We start from the raw sequence: 15041 nt of genomic DNA, 5'->3' as shown, positions 1-15041 counted from the left end.
ACACAGTCACTGTGAGTGCATAGTAGTGGTGAACGAGTAGACGTATATATTTATGCTGTTTTTATCCTTGAATATTGTAAGTGTGCCTTATTTTGGGTCTGTTTTTAATAAACTAACAAGCAGAGAGCACTATGGAGTTTGTTATTACATGTGAACGATCGATTTGAGAGAGAAGTGGAGCTGAGCTGTAAGCAGTGAATACATGTTAATGATCGATTTGTGAGAGAAGCTGAGCTGAGCTGCAAGCATTGAGGAAAGGGAAAACTGCCTTGATTCAATCCTTGTGAAGCTGTCAGCGTGAGCACACTGCTTGGAGAGCGTAGGAGGATCAGCTGTTGAGGCGTGGAGGAGAGAGATTGTGGAGGAGAGGAAAGGAGTGACCATTATATGAGTTTTTTACTCAGCTGTGAAGTGAGCAGGCATTATGGCTGGTGAAGGATACACAAGTATTGATCTCAGTTAGGACGGATGAGCACAGCGGTGGATTGTTTTATACACTGTGATAAATGAACTTTTTCAATAATAGATGTTATCTGTATATGGACTGGTTTCACTGGGATATCAATCATTTATTCAGAATATATAAAAGTGGATTATCATGTTTTGTTTTTTTAAAGGTTTTCTAAATGTCATACAGCGCTGCGCTATAAGGAAATAATAGCTCATCCTGGTTCAGTTATAAAAATTTGAAATACCAGAATTGAAATACTAAATATTTCAAATTTCTCCCGATGTAGCAGAAAGATTTAGCTATTCTTGTGAATTAATTTGTGTTGAGTATTCGTCTTTTTACTTAGGCCCCGTACACACAAGAGGATTTTGATCTGGCGGATTTTGATCTGATGGTTGTACTAACCATCAGATCGAAATCCGAGCAGAATCCATCCGCGGTGACGTGTCGTCGCCACGATGATGACGCGGCGACGTGCGCGACGCTGGAAGATAAAGACTTCCACGCATGAGTCGAATCATTAAGACGCATGCGAGGGAGAGGAGCGGACGGATTGATCCGGTGAGTCTGTACAGACCACCGGATCAATCCGCTGGACAGGATTCCAGCGGATAGATTTCTTAGCATGCTAAGAAATTTTTATCCGCTGGAAATCCGTCGGCTGGAATTTTTTCCGCCGATAAATGTCCGCTCGGACGTACACACCACCGGATCTATCCGCTGGAACTGATCCGCGGATAAATCCCAGCGTATAGATCCGGTGGTGTGTACGAGGCCTTAGAAGTAACTTCCATTAAGGGTTAAGTATTCTCATTAAATAATGCACTTAAAATAATGGCTGGTGCCATAATGAAAGGATGGCTACAAAATTGGAAAAAAAATATTTGGTAGTAGACATATTTGTTACCTAAATTTGTCTTTAGTTTATGAAGGAAATGGTAGTACTCTTGCGCTATCTGTACTGGACACCGGGGGGCACTGCTGCAATCACCTTAGAGTCTGCCTTACACAGAAAAAATTCAAATATGGAAAGTGATGGTGAAGCGCTGTGAACTAAAAATAGAAGGGGATCTCAATACCTAACAGGTAGGTAACCCTAAAGTGAAATACATAAATAAATAAATAGATACTAGGTGACTATTACAGGGAAAGAAAGGTGAATAAACAACATATAATGTGAACATAAAGTGACACGAATGTACCAGGCTGGATGAACCAGAGACACAGTGGTAAAGGTGCACGGATGTGAACCAAACAGTAGCTTACACAAACTAAAATAACTGTGTACAGAAACAATGTATAACAGAAATACGTGAAAAATGGTCTATTTAAAAAAGTGACATCCCAGAAGACAGTCCGGTGTGGCACGAATGTACCAGGCTGGATAAACCAGAGACACAGTGGTGAAGGTGCACGGATGTGAACCAAAATAACTGTGTACAAAAACAATGTATAGCAAAAATGCGAAAAAAAAAAAAAGTCTATTTAAAATAGTGACGTCCCAGAAGACAGTCCAGTGTAAAAGTAGGCAAACTTCGGTGCGCACACCTCTTGTGGTACTAGATGCTCACCTCAGAGCCATAGCACGGATGGCTCAAAGTACCAAACAATGTCTCCCTAGGGGGTGCAGTCACACGGATTGAGGTTGAGATGAAGGGGGCTCCTCATCAAATATTCATACAAACATGGAAGCAAAAATCAATGGATAATAGCATAATCCTGTGGGAAACCTTGCAAATGATATATAACGTATACATGCACTCACATTGAGGCTGTGAATAGTGGACCTATCTCCACGAACACCGCGTTCGTATCCGGAACTGGTATGCTGGAGGATCACTGACAGACAAAACAACTCTCACTTCCACCTTCTCTGTATCTTCCACCTCCTGTCCGTAGTATCAGCCAGTGCTCAGGGGGTACAAGATGGAAGAAAAGAGAGGAAGGCCCATGGTGCAGTATCTTGTGAAATTTATTAGAGTACAAGTAGCAGCAAAGTAAAAACTCACATTTAAAATTGGGGCAGAAGCAAAACACCTACGAGCGGTGAGCTCGTCTCATCGCCGTCGGTCTGTGTCGGCTCTGTAACTCCTATTTTTAGGGAATAGGAGTTACAGAGCCGACACAGACCGACGGCGATGAGACGAGCTCACCGCTCGTAGGTGTTTTGCTTCTGCCCCAATTTTAAATGTGAGTTTTTACTTTGCTGCTACTTGTACTCTAATAAATTTCACAAGATACTGCACCATGGGCCTTCCTCTCTTTTCTTCCATCTTGTACCCCCTGAGCACTGGCTGATACTACGGACAGGAGGTGGAAGATACAGAGAAGGTGGAAGTGAGAGTTGTTTTGTCTGTCAGTGATCCTCCAGCATACCAGTTCCGGATACGAACGCGGTGTTCGTGGAGATAGGTCCACTATCCACAGCCTCAATGTGAGTGCATGTATACGTTATATATCATTTGCAAGGTTTCCCACAGGATTATGCTATTATCCATTGATTTTTGCTTCCATGTTTGTATGAATATTTGATGAGGAGCCCCCTTCATCTCAACCTCAATCCGTGTGACTGCACCCCCTAGGGAGACATTGTTTGGTACTTTGAGCCATCCGTGCTATGGCTCTGAGGTGAGCATCTAGTACCACAAGAGGTGTGCGCACCGAAGTTTGCCTACTTTTACACTGGACTGTCTTCTGGGACGTCACTATTTTAAATAGACTTTTTTTTTTTTTTTCGCATTTTTGCTATACATTGTTTTTGTACACAGTTATTTTGGTTCACATCCGTGCACCTTCACCACTGTGTCTCTGGTTTATCCAGCCTGGTACATTCGTGCCACACCGGACTGTCTTCTGGGATGTCACTTTTTTAAATAGACCATTTTTCACGTATTTCTGTTATACATTGTTTCTGTACACAGTTATTTTAGTTTGTGTAAGCTACTGTTTGGTTCACATCCGTGCACCTTTACCACTGTGTCTCTGGTTCATCCAGCCTGGTACATTCGTGTCACTTTATGTTCACATTATATGTTGTTTATTCACCTTTCTTTCCCTGTAATAGTCACCTAGTATCTATTTATTTATTTATGTATTTGTCTTTAGTTTATGTTTTCCCGTAATTCCTTCTTAAGGCTCAGAAGATGCTTGATTAATGGGATATATTCACGGTTTCTTTTAAAACATGAATTGTGTTAGGAGCATGGGTCAGTCATTTCATATATTTTTTAAGTTTCCCTATCCATACTATTATTAAACTTATCATTTCGCCTAAATTAAGATGCAGTTATTCTTCTGTAAAAAGCCTTAGGGTTTAAATGATATGTTTAGTCTTTCTTAAGCACTTCACTGGCTGGCATCCAAGCTTCTCAGTCTCATCAAATTACTTTTTTGTCCTACATAGGTGACCACATTTTTGGAAGAACACTTCTATATAAATGTTTCATGACTGCCAACACGTGAATTTAAAAAGAAAACAGCACAGTCTGTGTGTGCAATTGTTGTAAAACATTTCTTCTCAACAGTTATGTTTGTTTACTAATATAAAACATGAAATAAATTCCATCTTTTCAAAGAATTTCAAATTTAAAATTCTATATGAAAACATGTTCCATGTCAAGTAAAAGAGACAAAAATATTTGTGAGTTACAGGGATATTAACAGCTTGCCAACCAGCCGCAGTCGTTATACGGTGGCATGTCGGCTCTCCTGCGCAAAACACTGTGGCTGTACGGTGGCTTGTGCAGGCACTGTTAAAGGGGGCTATGGGAGCGTGCCCACAGTTTGGGCGGACTCAATCTTCGGCAGTGACCCGCGATTGCCTTGTACACAGGCAGAACGAGGAACTGTATGTGTAAACAAGACATTACATTTTGCTCTAATAAATATCCCCACAAAAAATATGTAAAAACTAATTTCTTCATCAGTTTAGGCCAATATGTATTCTACATATTTTTGTAAAAAAAAAAAAACATTTTTATAATTTATTTCTTTTTTTACCAGTAATGGCAGCGATCAGCGTTTTTTAGCGAGACTGCGACATTGCTGCTGACAGATCAGATACTTGACATTTTTTGGGGTCCATCTTTTCATAGAATTTCAACTGTAAAATCCTATATGAAAACACGTTCCTTGTCAAGTAAAGGAAACAAAAATATTATTGAATTATAGGGATAATCGCAGATCGCTGCCATTAGTAGTAAAAACAATAAACAAAAAGTCCTTAAATCTTTCCCCAATTTTGTAGACGCAAACCAATTGCGATTTTTTTTTTTTTTTACCAAATACATGTAGAAGAATATATATTGGCCTAAACTGGTAAATACATTTGTTTTTTTAAAAAATAAAAACCACAGATGTGATCAAATACCACGCGTGACAGCGCAATTGTCAGTTAAAGTGACGCAGTGCCGTATCGCAAAAAATGGGTGTAAATCCTTCAGAGGCCGAAGTGGTTAATGTGTAACTCCCATTTATTCAGAGAAAGCAGTAACAACATATACCCATTAAAACAGAGCTGTAAATTCCCGGATGGCAGGTCACCATGGCAACTAAAAAAAGAAAAACTCTCTAGCGACAGGGACATCAAGAGCAATTGTCAGTTGGGGGAGGGGGTGCTGAAATTCTGGGGCTATTGTTAGATAGAGCCAGCACTAACTCCAACTGCTTCAGAGGGGAGGGGTTTAAACAAAGCAGACATTTCATTTTAAAGTGAACCTGACCATGACTAAAGTAACATTGGTACCCGTGTTAACTGATAATCAAGCACCTTCAATTTTAGGCCTTGGCCAACTATTCCAATGTCAAATACTCAAATTTTGGTGGGCCTTGGCATTTGAAAGTTGCATTGAAGAAGTTGGACTTCTAGGAGGGTAAGGGACTAATCCTGACTATGACAATAGGGACTTTACAAGGACACAGGTACCATATGAAGACTACCATAGGTATTTGACGGCCCCACCATTGGCCTCTCTTTAAAATTGTTGTAAACATGGAAAGTCAAATACAAACAGAACACCAAATCAAATAAAGTACAAGGGCACAAATCATTTGTGCTTAGTATGGCAGAAAGAAGAACAGCCTGTCAGCTTTAATACTCCTCGCTCTACTGATTAACCACTTCACCACCGGAAGATTTTCTCCCTTAATGACAGGCCATTTTTTGCGATACGGCACTGCGTCGCTTTAACTGACAATTGCTTTGTTGTGCGACACTGTACCCAAATAAAATTGTCCTTTTTTCCCCACAAATAGAGCTCTCTTTTGGTGGTATTTGATCATCTCTGCGTTTTTTTTTTTTTGCGCTATAAACAAAAAAAGACAGACAGTTTTGTAAAAAATATATATTTTTTGCTATAATAAATATCCCCAAATTAAAAAAAAACAAAAAAACTAAATTTCTTTATCAGTTTAGGCCACTATTTATTCTTCTACATATTTTTGGTTTGTGCAAAAGTTATAGCGTCTACAAGATAGGGGATAGATTTATGGCAGTTTTATTATTTATTTATTTTTTACTAGTAATGGCAGCGATCATTTTTTTTTTTTTTGCGGGCCTGCGACATTGCAGCAGACAGATTGGACACTTTCGACACTTTTTTGGGACCAGTGACATTTATACAGTGATCAGAGATAAAAAGATCCACTGATTACTGCATAAATGTCACTGGCAGGGAAGGGGTTAAAAATAGGGAGCGATCAAGGGCTTAAATGTGTTCCCTCATGAGTGTTTCTAACTATGGGACATATCACTGTTTCTAATTACTAGGAATTGCAGATCTGTCTCTCCTCCCCTGTCAGAACAGGCATATGTGTGTTCACATACACAGATCCCCTTTCTGGCTCTCGTGCCCTTGATCGCCGGTGGCCAGCAGCCATTGCGGCCGCCGGCCACGCGCATTTGATTCCCCCACCATCCAGCGGGCGCCCACTATGGCTCTTAAAGGAGCCCATGTACAGGTACGGCGATTCTTGGGAACAAGCCAACCTGCCACCGTAAATGTGCGTGAGCTGGTCGGCAAGTGGTTAAAGAATAAGTTCACTTTAAGAAAAAAAAAATAATAATAATAAATACACATTTTATGCTTTTCCAATTTTTTTGTAGAAGCCTGGAAAGCATTGCACCTGCGATCAGCAGATCACAAGAGCCATGCAGGGCTCATACACACTGTCTGTGCAACCTGTCTGCCTGTACATACTATATGCAGGCAGTTTCACACTGAAAGGAAGAATCGATGAACTACTACTGTCCCATGGTAGTTCATTGAAAAATAAAAGCCAAGAGCCGCAAAGGCTGTTGGTACTTGTAGTTTTTCGCATTCACAGAACTCTGTGAATAAACGATGTGGCCGGACAGGCAGAGCCCTGCCACAATCACATTTTCTTCTATATTGTGACAGCGAGCCAAAGGAGAAGATTCCCCGCTCAATGTCATAATGGGAGATTGGGGTGAGTAAAGCAGTGATTCCTCTACTAAATTATTTCCTGGTTTGATACAGTAGCTCAGAGTCATCATCCATAAAAATGCACTTCTTAATAAAATAAACAAATATATGTCTGTCTGTTTACACTAGCCAAGGAACAAACATTGGATAATAAATATGCATTCAGGAGGCAGTTATCAAGCTTACCATAGAAACTATTTTTAACGCCTTATAAATTAACAATGTTATTTAATTAAGAACTGAAATTTGTTCTCCATAGCTTTTTAGTGCACGGTCATGAAACCAGCATATTTTTAGATTTAGCACAAGCATATCACAAAACTTAAATTTCTTCCTGCCAGCATACAAATTGCATCAATATAATAAAAAAAAGTTTTAAACAAATTATAGGATTTGTGAAAAACACCCAGTTTACCCCTGGTTAGGTAACAATCTGATAAAATGTTATTTCACCTGCTTTGTGTGATTTAATTGCATTTCGTTGTCTGAATACATTTAGAAGCCTTTAGGACATAAACTACCATCCTAAACATATTAGCTCTATTTTCTAAATTCCTATTTCACTCAGTAAAACTTTTTACGATAATAAGTTCCCTCATATATGCATTAACCCTTGTGATTTTCCCTGTTCTTTTTATTTATTACATCTTATTTAAGCAGAATAGGCCTGCTAGTATTGGAATACCTTATAAAACAATACAACAATATTTGCTTTAATTTTACCTTTTTATTGCCTTTTTAAATCTGCTAAGCAATTATCTGGTGCACAGTCCCATGTATCTATAAAACTATGCATAAACACAAGACTCTTATTTGTAACAAATGTGTAAGCCGACAACAAATAAGACATGCAATTTATTTAGCAATTATAGAAAATGACATACATAAAACTGTGCTAGGGTCTATAGCGAAATAAATAGTGGGGGGGGGGGGGGGTCCCAAGAAGAAATGTCTGCTTTAGTAGGGCTTATTATTATTACTTTTTTTAAATCATGAAGTGGTTTTTAGAGGAATAATTTTTCATGTGTGTGGTTTCGTTTTTAGTTTATAAAGAATACATAGTTCAATATCTAGTCATAGCATCTTCATTATGTGCTGTATATAAAAAAGTACACCGTTATGATTTATCTTTGAAAAGCCTTAAAGCATTTGTAAACCGTGGCTGTGACTGGGCAGTGCCCAGTCACCCAGAGGGCTGACATCTTCTGGGTCTTTCTTACGGGTTTGCACACTCCAGCTGTGTGATTGTCTGGAGCCGTGATGATGTCAGCCCTCGGTTCCGGCACTAAACTCTTTAGTTTTGGCAAGGTATGTCGGACCTTCAGAGCGCATGCACCAGTGATGTCATTGGCTGCATGCAGGGTGACTATTTCCCAAACAGTACACATTCAGGAGATATTCATTTTACCTACTGGTAAGCCTCATATAGAATTACCTGTAGGTAAAAATAACAAAGTGGGCTTTACTACTGCTTTAAGATGGCCACATCACACAACTTCTTCCAGGCCCTTTTACCTACTTTTAACTAGTTTTAATTACAAAATTGACCAAATGGATGAACAAAACCATGATCAACAGTTCCTACTGACACCATGCAGTGGTAGGTTTCCTGGATCCTTTAGTAGCTTTTGTGATTGAATGGCCTTCATTAAGAACCTAAACTTTTCCTATTTGCTACCTTTTTTAACCCCCCTGGCGGTATTCCCGAGTCTGACTCAGGGTTAAATTTTTGTGCTGCGATCGGTAACCCCAAGTCAGACTCGGGCTCGCCTTGCTGGATCCACAGGCAGTGTTTACTTACCTTGTCCCTGGATCCAGCGATGCCACCACGCTGTGTGAGCGAGCGGGACCTCGCTCGATTCACACAGTACCTCTGTGTCCCGCCGATCTCCGTTCCCTGCGACGTTACGACGCACGGGAGCGGAGAACGGTGCCAAATTCAAAAAAGTAAATAAACACATTACATACAGTATACTGTAATCTTATAGATTACAGTACTGTATGTTAAAAATACACACCTCCCTTGTCCCTAGTGGTCTGCCCAGTGCCCTACATGTACTTTTATATAATAAAAACTATTCTTTCTGCCTGCAAACTGTAGATTGTCCATAGCAACCAAAAGTGTCCCTTTGTGTCAAAAATGGTTTTAGAGCAGCTAGAAAACAGCGATAATAAATTATAATCACTTGCAGAATTGTGCCATAGCGATTTGTGGGGAAATTCGTCATAAAATAAATAAAAGTAATGACAGCGACAATTCTGCAACTGAGCAAATTTCAGTGATTTTGATTTGATTACATTATTGAATAATTTTTATTATAATTATATTATTATTTGTTATAATTATTTATAATTATGTATTATATTATAATTTATCATTTTGTTTTCAAAAACATTTCATACCCGGGATGCCTACTAGACTCTTGTTTGGACAGATTTAAGTGAGTTATTCCTAAGAATTGCAGGCCTACAATATAAAGCGCCAAATTTCCTTGCAAATAATGGTACCGCTTTTAGCACCTTTTTTCTGAAATAATCATACCACCAGGGAGGTTAATATAGCATTGAAAGCATTTTGTTATATATGTTCCAAATGTGCAAAAGTGGGATTTTTTTTTTGCAAAACTGTGGAACTGTGTAAGGCCCTTTTCCGCGTACCTGTTTAATAAAATGGACAATGTCAAGGCAGTATTTTCAATCATTGAAAGTGATAACAAACTTTATTAAGTGGCTGACAGAATGAAGACATCAGTATCCAGAGTAATCTCAATATTGATGTATAATATGTTTCTCAGGCTAGCACTAAGGTACTGGAAAAACATGTTATGTTTGTAAAGGGATTATAATGTTGCCTTAACAAATATAACCTGAAATAACTTGATTTGCATGCTGGTACCTTGTACTTCATTGTTGTCCACAAAAAAAAACCTGTTGATTCTACCAGAAATCTAGCGAGATGATAACTTCCTGTGCACTGCTAGTCCTGCAATGTTATCAATTAGCTTTGTTCTCAATTCTGTATGTAGACCATTAGCCACTATTTATCATAAAGGTAAGGAGTGAGGGGGTGTCATATAGTCCTTAAACACGTCCTGTCCTATGGTGACAATGCTTTCACTCCACAGACGCAGCAAGTGAGCATTGTCACCCTAGGATGTTAGGTTCCTGGCAACATCACCAGGTGAAAATAAAAATAAAATAAATTCAGCTTACACATCTAGGAACTGGCAAGTTGGAATATGTTAAATTTTTGTTCTTGGGATTTGTTGTATGTGGTGATTAAGCTTAGTTGGTAGATGCATTTTTTATGAGTAATGCCAGTCCAAACTTTCAGTTTAAGGGTTTGCAGACCCACTTTTATTGGAAAAGGAAAAAGAAAAGTTCAAATACACAGTTGCCCATGCAGGAGTTCTTCTAAAAAAAATACAGAGCTTAAACATAAGAAAAAAATTGCTTAAAGGGGAGGTCCAGCCCCCCCACAAAAAATTAGCGAGGGAGCTTGTAATGTCGGTACCCCAGAGGGTTTTTCGGATCGGCTGATGGGTGCAGCCACCACCATTCCTGGTAAGGGAACCCAGTAGTTAAGCTTTTTGGCTTTTGTTGAAGTTTCACATTTGCATTTGTGCACAATTTTATCATCTATACTTATAGTAGTTTGAGATTTTTGATCTTTCTGTGTCCACTCATCTGCAGATGGGTTTGGTCTGAGCTATTGATCTTAAAATAAATACTCTCTTATCAGCAGCCTAGTCATTTTAATATTCTAGGACTTGAAAGTGAGACTTGTCAGATTACAGAATGAAAATTGTTGGAATACTGTTGGTAGCCATCATTTATGCATTTTCCTTTTTCAGTGACTGCTTGGTTATATCTCTGAGCCATTCCCATATCTGCAAGATACAAAGATGCAAAATACAAATATTAAAATATGGTATTTAGTACTTTAGCTGTAGCTGGGCCCATAACATGTTGGAAAGCAGCTGCAGATATGGCTCTTACCAGTCAAGATGTTGTTGGACACATGGCTGAGCCTTTCTCATTTCACTGGAAAACAACAGGAACAGAGCACCAGGAAATTACATTATAAGCATGTAGTTAAACTTAACAGAACAAAACCCATTCACTAAAATCCCACATAAGTTATGGACAGTGGATGGTTATAGCTGCTTTATGCCATTTATGTTTGTGATGTATCTAATGTGTAGTTTCGAAAGTTTATGCATCAGAGTGTGGCCATCCAGCCAATTGTTTCCTCTCTACTTCTCTCTTCCTGTTGCAAGCAGTGCCAGCACCTGATCCACAAACAGAGGCAACTGATTAGCAGGGTAGGTGATTTGTTCCTTCAGCATTACATTACACTTACACATAAGTTGTATTTTTATATCTGCAGCTTTTATTAAAATAATACCTGGTTATCCTATCATGAAAGTCATATTTCAGGCAATTTTTCTTATAGGGTGACACAGTTGTGTATTTTAATTAGCTTCACATACTGTGACACCAACAACCTTTTATAAATGAATAGCCATCATCTTAAAGTGAACCTTCTGAGATGCAGGCAACTTGTGGTGGATATCAGTATCTATGTAAGTAAAATCGTCCCTGGTGTCCCTGTGGGGCAAACTTGAATCCTAGTTGTATGTTCATGGGGCTCTTAGCTTCTACATACATTGAGTCTTTGCCCTGTCCCCAGAGAGGCTAAGCCCTGCCTCTTAATACAATTGTCAAATGACAGTACATCAGTAAAAGATCTGGCATTGACAGTTGAATTGTAGGGGGTGATTCTTAAAGAGGAAGTAAACTTACCTCTAATGTTTGTACCTATAGGTAAGCCTATAATAAGGCTTACCTATAGGTACTGTAAATATATTTTAAACTTGCACCATTTAGGAGATATTTACTATATACTGTGCCGATTACATCATCAGCGCATGCACTCTAAAGGAACGGCTTCCCTAGCTATAAATTCAGAGCCCTGTGCTGTGACCAGCAGCTCCTCTGCACATGGAGTAATGTCACAACCCGCTGCCAGTCACAGAGCCGGAGTCCGTGGCCCCCGGAAGGAAAACGGGTGGCGACGAGGACTTTGCAGGAAAATGCCACATAATGTGCTAGCATGCAATGCATACTAGCACATTATGCATTTACTTTGCAGGTAAGAAGAGAGAAAAATAACTTTCTCTTTAATACCAGGAAGGGGGTTAATATAACTTGGCCATAAGTCTTGGCCTCATGTACAGCCTGAGCTTAGCATCAAATAGGGCTACACAGAGACAAGGGGGTCAATTTAAAGAGATGTTTACTAACAGGAATCAGAAGGTGCCTATACTTCAGCACTCTTACCTAAGAAATATTTTACAGAAGGCCAGATTCACTATAAAACGGCAGTTCTCTATTATAGTGTGGTTCTATAGATTGAATCCAAAGTAGTAAAAGAAAGAAATGAATGCATAAAATAAAATAAACGAAGTGTCAAACATAAACACATATTTCTAAAAAATAGCTATTCAAAGGCATAACTATTCTGACATCACACTGTGTAATCAAGGGGAAAAAAATCAACGAGTGATGTTAGCAAAGTACAAGATAGAGGGGTAGATTCACGTAGAATGGCGTATGTTTGTGCGGGCGTAACCTATCCTATTTACGTTACGCCTCGGCAACTTTTACAGGCAAGAGCCGTATTCTCAAAAGAAAGTTGCGGTGGCGTAGCGTAAATAGGCCGGCGTAAGCCCGCCTAATTCAAATTGTGAAGAGGTGGGCGCGTGTTATGTAAATTAATCATGACCCGACGTGATTGACGTTTTTCACTAACGGCGCATGCGCCGTCCGTGGAATTTCCCAGTGTGCATTGCTCCAAAGTACGCCGCAAGGACGTATTGGTTTAGGCGTGAACGTAAATGACGTCCAGCCCCATTCAAGGACGACTTACGCAAACGACGTAAATTTTTCAAAATTCGACGCGGGAACGACGTCCATGCTTAACATTGGTACGCCGCATGTACGCCTCATATAGCAGGGGTAACTTTAGGCCGGGAAAAGCCTAACGTAAACGGCATAACTGTACTGCGTCGGCCGGGCGCACGTTCGTGAATTCGCGTATCTAGCTGATTTACATATTCTAGCCGTAAATCAGCGTACACGCCCCTAGCGGCCAGCGTAAATATGCAGTTAAGATCCGACGGCGTAAGAGACTTACGCTGGTCGGATCTAATAGAAATCTATGCGTAACTGATTCTATGAATCAGGCGCATAGATACGACCGGCCAGACTCAGAGATACGCCGGCGTATCTGGAGATACGCCATCGTATCTCCTTTGTGAATCTACCCCATAATGTCTGAGAATGTGTGTCTGAAAGAAAACAAGGAAAGAGTTTACAGTCCTGATAATGCAGTATAGCTAAAGGCCATATTAGAATATTTCAGTTCAATTCACCTTTACAAAGAAAAAAATGTTTTTTGCCTACGATTAATGCTTTACTGAACATAAGAAGGAAAACATTTGATTTGTTTCTGCCTTGTATGCCTCATACACTCTATTCCCCAAACAGAGAATATGTTTCAGTTATTTGCATTGTCACTATTAGCATTCTCTTTTGATGGGAGTAGTTAGCATAGCAATCCAGCTGTGGCTTTTCTGTTTACTTTCATAGACAAAATAAATGGTTGGTTTCTATGCAGTGCTCAAACAGCTCTGAAACTGGAGATTCTTTATTATGTTCTTTACTGCAGTATGCTTGGGATGTCATCCAAATCATAGATAAACATTATAGCTTGTAACAATGTGTATTAATGTGGCCTAAAAATGTATGAACCAAAATACAATATTTTAGGAATTTATTTGCATTGTTCTTTTTATTTTCTGAAAGTTAATAGGCACTTTCTCTTTTTACTTTATGAGCATAGTAACAGTATACTCCAGTAAAATATAGAAAGTTTGCAAATTAATGGACAGCCCGTCTGCTCAGTAGATCTAATCTTCATTCTGACATTCATCTTTCACACCTGGCTGCCCTGCTAACTAATTACTCTATAAATGCCACAATCCTTATCAGGGACAAAAACGACAAAACATGGAGCCAAATAGCAACATTTTGAAAGCAAATAAATGCAAGAAGATGAAGAGGAAGGAGTGGCTCAGGAGTGGCTGTTAGCCTCTGTCCAAAGGTGACCAGAGGGACTTTGCTGTCAATTTGGCAGCTGGGTCCCATCCATTTCATGTTAGTTTTAGTCCTATTTTAGCCACCCAAAATTGTTTTAGTTTTAGTGGTATTTAGTCTAAATTCTGCAGTACATTTTAGTTAACTAAAAGCTCCAGTACATTTTAGTAGACTAAAATCTAATGTATTTAGTTAAATTGTAATGCATTATTTAAGCATTTCTCTAGAATTTACAAGATCATTATAGTATATACTCCTGGAGTTAAAAAAAATATATACAGTCATTTTATTATTTATGGTATTAAGGTTTAAACAAACTACACACCCTGTATGGTCTGAGGAGTCCTGTAATGCACAGTAAGTGCTCTGGACAGTCTGAGGAGGCTTGTAATGCACACAGTGCTCTGGACAGTGGCCTGAGAAGGCCTGTAATTCACAGTGCTCTGGATGGTGGTCTGAGGAAATGAGTAATGCATTGTACAGTCCTCTGGACAGTCTTAGGAGGTCTGTAATGCACACAGTGCTCTGAACAGTCTGAGGAAGCCTGTAATGCACACAGGGCTCTGGACAGTGGTCTGTGGAGGCCTGTAATGCACAGTACTCTGGATAGTGGTCTGAGGAGACCTTTAAATGCTACACAGTGCTCTTGACATTTTGAGGAGGCTTGTAATGCACACAGGGCTCTGGATGGTCATCTGAGGAGACCTGTAATGCATTGCACAGTGCTCTAGACAGTCTGAGGAGTCCTGTAATGCACACAGTGCTCTGAATGATGGTCTGAGGTCTGTAATGCATTGCACAGTGCTCTGGACAGTGATCTAAGCAGGCCTGTAAATACTACACAGTGCTCTGGACAGTGTGAGAAGGCCTGTAAAGCTACACAGTCCTCTGCATGGTGGTCAAAAGAGGCCTGTAATGCACAGTTCTCTGGATAGTGGTCTGAGGAGGCCTATTAATGTTGCACAGTGCTCTGCATGGTCTGATGA

Source organism: Rana temporaria, chromosome 4 (assembly GCF_905171775.1).
Source record: "Rana temporaria chromosome 4, aRanTem1.1, whole genome shotgun sequence".
Lineage (NCBI taxonomy): Eukaryota > Metazoa > Chordata > Amphibia > Anura > Ranidae > Rana > Rana temporaria.
Note: the sequence above shows the minus strand (reverse complement) of the source record.